This window comes from Nyctereutes procyonoides, unplaced genomic scaffold (assembly GCF_905146905.1).
Source record: "Nyctereutes procyonoides isolate TBG_1078 unplaced genomic scaffold, NYPRO_anot_genome, whole genome shotgun sequence".
NCBI lineage: Eukaryota > Metazoa > Chordata > Mammalia > Carnivora > Canidae > Nyctereutes > Nyctereutes procyonoides.
Window position 1 is genome coordinate 6976302 of NW_026575159.1, and position 5258 is coordinate 6981559.

Sequence of the window (5258 nt, forward strand, 5' to 3'; positions counted from 1 at the left end):
GGTGTCCCATAAGTTGCATTTCTAAACACCTTCATGCTCTTACTACAGATATTGACCCTATATAGATTTTAAAGCAATGTGAGAAAATATGCATACTCCCAAAATAGTGAAGAATTACAACTAGAAAGTGATTCTGATGCAACAGTTGACAATTGCCTAAGACATTTCATGTTTGAAATAATTGATCTATTGGACATGTTAAGTATTCATTTGCATATGTTCCTTCTCACCTTCCTTCCTAAAGTTCATTTTAATTAGAATATCTGGAAATAATATACCTAACTCAGTTTCTTGCAGTAATTCCAGCCATTCAGTTTTAATGAAAACCAGCATGAGAATTTTTGATTGTAAAAATTGTTTTTGAGTCTATTGCACATCTGTAGTTGAAGACTTTAGCATTTAGATAGGAGTCCGCATAATAAACTTTCAATTGTGACTGGCAGAAGTTTGTTCATTCTGATAAACATATTTACTTTCTTTCATCAGTTAGAGAAAACCTATAAAGAAATACATTTCCATTTAAGGGTTAGTGGCCAAGAGAGGAAGCATTAACTCTTTGTTTAACAATAGCAACTACTAGAAATCAGATAACAATTTCATCTATGTCTTATTCCTTTTACTGTCATATTTTATTTAAGTTTCTTTTTAAAAAGAGTTTTAATGAGATATAATTGTCTTACAATCAACTGCAAATTTTAAAATGTTTCAAATTGATAAATTTTCCCATGTAGGTATACACAAAGGAAAACATTACAGAATTGAAATGAACAAACATATCCATCACCACCAGGAAGTTTCCTAGTGCGTATTTGTTGTTCCTCTCCTACCACTCCTGGCACAACCACTTCTTCCCTGTTCCCAAACAATTATTCATTTATTTTATTCCTAAGCAGATTAGTTTGAATTTTATACAATTCAATATTAATACAATCATACTTTATAGCCTTTTTTGTCTATACACTTTCATTCAAAATAATAATTTTAAGATCCATTTTTTAAAGATTTGCTTATTTATTTTAGAGAGAATACACAAGTGTGAGGAGGGCTGGGGGGTCAGAGACAGAGAGAGAGAGAGAGAGATTTTTTTTAAGATTTTATTTATTCATTCATGAGACACAGAGACAGAGAGAGAGAGAGAGAGAGGCAGAGACCTAGGCAGAGGGAGAAGCAGGCTCCATGCAGGGAGCCCAATGTGGAACTCAATCCTGGGACTCCAGGATCACACCCTGAGCTGAAGGCAGATGCTAAACCACTGAGCTACCCAGGCATCCTGGAGAGAGTGAATTTCAAGCAGACTCCATGCTGAACACATGAGACTCCATGCTGAGCCTGATCAGGACAATGAAATCACAACCTGCACTGAGACCAAGAGTTGGACACTTAACCAACTGTGCCACTCAGGCACCCCAAGATTCATCTTTGTTGTATTATATATCAATAATGAATATCTTCTTTTGATTAGTAAGATTGCACTGAATGGCTCATCATAGTGTTGATGAATATTTGAATTCTTTCTAGTTTTTACACAATTGCAAAAAAAGCTACTATGGACATCATAAAAGTCTTTTTAGGAGCATATGCTTTCATTTTTCTTGGTTTTATATCTAAGCAGTGATATGAATATACTATTTGTACTTGTATTACTGAATTTTGAATCACTTGTATGCTATGGTGCAATATTTTTATCAGTTATATTATTTGCAACTATATTAACTCACTTCTTGTCTTATATTTTTATTCTTTTAACAGTGTCCTTCATAGAGCAGAAGTTTTTAATTATAATGAAGTTTGATTTATCAATTTATTTTAGTAATTACACATTTTGTGTCATATTTAAGCAATCTATGTCTAATCTTCTACAGGTAGCTGAGACTCCTCCTTGGTCCATTGTCATGTGGTGCCAGATCCCACAACTCCCACAAAGGCACTTTTTTTCCAAAAATAGATGCCAAATGGTTGTTGTAGCTTAGGGACAAATGCAATGAGGAATGTCTTAAGAGATCATCTTGCTGATGTCACTAAGGTAAGCACTTTCATAGGCATCACAGTTGATGTAATAAACAGACAGACCTTTCCCTCAAGGAACTTATATTCTAGAGGAAGAAGACTGTGAATAAACAAATAAATATATAGTGCTATAAGGTGATATATCTAGATGAAGAAAAATAAAGCAAAGTACACTAGGCTTGAAAGAGGAGAATGATGGATTCACATATTATTGGGGGAAAAGAAAGTATCAAATACAAATATCCTAGGTTGACAGTTTTCTTATCAAGTGATATAAATAGCTGAAAATTGACTTTTTTTTTAATCTCTCTAAACTCCTATTTAGGAGTCACAATTCATCCTTACAACCTTTCAAGAACTCTGAAGAGGCCTGTAAATGTGAACAATGGCAAGTGAAATATTCAGAAAGATAGGGTTATCCATTTGCTTGGATGTGGATGGAACTGGAAGGTATTATGCTGAGTGAAATAAGTCAATCGAGGACAAACATTATATGGTCTCATTCATTTGGGGAATCTAAAAAATTGTGAAAGGGAATAAAGGGGAAAGGAGAGAAAATGAGTGAAAATATCAGTGAAGATGACAGAACATGAGAGACTCCTATTTCTGGGAAATGAACAAGGGGTAGTGGAAGGGGAGGTGGGCAGGGGGTTAGGGTGACTTGGTGATGGGAACTGAGGGGGGGCACTTGATGGTATGAGCACTGGGTGTTATGCTATATGTTGGCAAATTGAACTCCAAAAAAAAAGAAAAAAAGAAAGATAGGGTTATGAAATAGGTCATTTACCACATTATAAATACTGAGATGTGTGTTTGAGTTCACTCTCAGGGATTTGGGAAACTATTTGAGGATTTGAAGGAAAGGAGTAACATTATATGATTGGGTTTTAAAAGGGTCACTGAGACCACCATGTTGAATCCCTGTTGGCAGACAGATAAAGTGAAAGTAGGAAGACAAATTTGTAAACTGTCACAATAAAAATTCTTGGACTTGAACCAGTGTCAGGACTCTAGATGTTTTGAAAAGTATTTGAGCTCTGGATATATTTAAGAGAAATTGTCAACAATATTTTTGGGCAGTTTAACACAATTGTGAGAGAGAAAAAGGAGAGTCAAGTATGCCTACAAAGTCTTCTGCCTAAGCAAATTGAAGAAGAGAATTGTTTAATAATATGGGAAAAAACAAGAGTACAGAGTTTCTTCTAGGAACAGAAATCTGAGTTAAGACAATTCAGTTTCAGATAATTTTGAGAAATCTCTTAGGCAAATTTCAGTTGTTTCAAGATAACATCTGGATATGTGAGTAGAATTCTGGGGGTACATTTGGATGGGGTGTGTAAATTAGGGACTCAGCAGTGCAGTGCATACATAGCATTTGAACTCATAAAATTGGATGAAATCATCTAGGAATTAACATTTAAAATAAACCATACCAATACCACCAAAGTTGCCCAATTTCAAAGTCCAGAAATAATTAAAATTGTCCACTACCATTGGAAATAATAGGGCCCAGCCTACCCGGTTGCCTCAGTTGGCTAGGCATACAACTCTTGATTTTTGGCTCAGGTCATGATCTCATGGTTGTGGTATTGAGCCCCCAGTCAGGCTCCCCATTCAGCAAGGAGTCTGCTAGAGATTCTTTCTCTCCTCTCCCTCTACCCATCCCCCCACTTGCATGCTAACTTTCTCACTCTATCCCAAATAAACAAATAAATCTGAAAGAAAGAAAGAAAAAAAGAAAGAAAGGAAGAAAGGAAGGAAGGAAGGAAGGAAGGAAGGAAGGAAGGAGAAGAAGAAGGAAAAGAAAGAAAGAAAGAAAGAAGAAAGAAAGAAAGAAAGAAAAAAAAAGAAAGAAGAAGAAAGAAAGAAAGAAAGAAAGAAAGAAAGAAAGAAAGAAAAGAATGAAAAGAAACAAAAAGAAAAGGAAAATAAAACAAAACTATAGGGCCCAGACAGAAAAGAATGGAAAAATATATCTTGTTGGATACTTGAACCATCAGAAGAACATCAATACTCCACTGGGGGGAAAAATTAAGCCCCACAGAAGGCAGAACTAGTATCCCCTTCAGGATCAAAGGAAACTTTTGCCTACAGTAATGGTAGTAATATGGAGATGGTGTCTCTCTAGGGGGCCAAGGATAGGTATGTGTCATTGTAATAGGTTCTTTTTCCCCCAAGTCAGGGTTCCTTTCCTGTAATAAAACCCATTACACTTACAAATGTCATCAGGTTCTCTTTACTTCATCTCATGGGAATTGGGGCTTGGAGATCCAGGGCAAAAATATTGATACTCTGGCTACTAATAATGCTGTGAATGAGAAATAGATCTTTGTCTCTGACTCTTTGGTTTCATGTCTTATATCAACATCCATGAAACTATGGAAGGCTCACTTGTCGCTTAGCAAATAGGGTAAAATCTCATATTCCTCTCAGTTCTTGACAGTATTCTCTCTCATTTTTAAATATATTTGCGAGCTATTCTGTCTGGCTTCACTGTCCTCTGTCATCTCACTCCTCTAAACCTAGACTTACAGCTAACTAACTTCCCTTTGATCTTCAAAACTTACCTTAGATATGATTTCCTTGAGAATAATTCTTTGTCACCATTTTAACTGGCTTTCTTTATACTGCCATAACACCACATATCTTTTTCCCCTGCTTAGCTCTTCTTGGCTATGACAGTTTCTCAAATTTCCTTGTTTTTTTTTTTTCTTAATTATTGAGGTAATATTGACATACAACATTATATTGTTGACATACAACATTATATAGGTATATACATAATGATTCGATGTTTATATATATTATGGAATGATCACCAAATTAATTTAGTTAACATCCATCCCCATACATAGTTATACGTTTTTTTTTCTTATGATAAGGACTTTTGAGATCTACTGTCTTAGCATCTTTCAAATATTGTATTATTAACTATAGTCACCATGCTGTATATTACATCTCCATGATAATTATTTTTAATATCTTAATATTAGCTTTCTTTTTATTCCTATGGAGAAAATTTCTTATTGTTTTTCCCATGGGTATTTGTCATCAAATTTATTTATTCTTAGTGTCCCTGGAACCAAATTCATGTGGTCTAGCACATGAATCAATAAATAGATTTTCAGTGAATTAGTTAATAATACATCCTGACTCCTGTTAGAATAGCTTGAGGATCTTTCCAGTTTTTCCTCACAAGCAGTCAAACCTTTTATCAACTATTTATCACAACCGCCAACTAACAGGTTAAA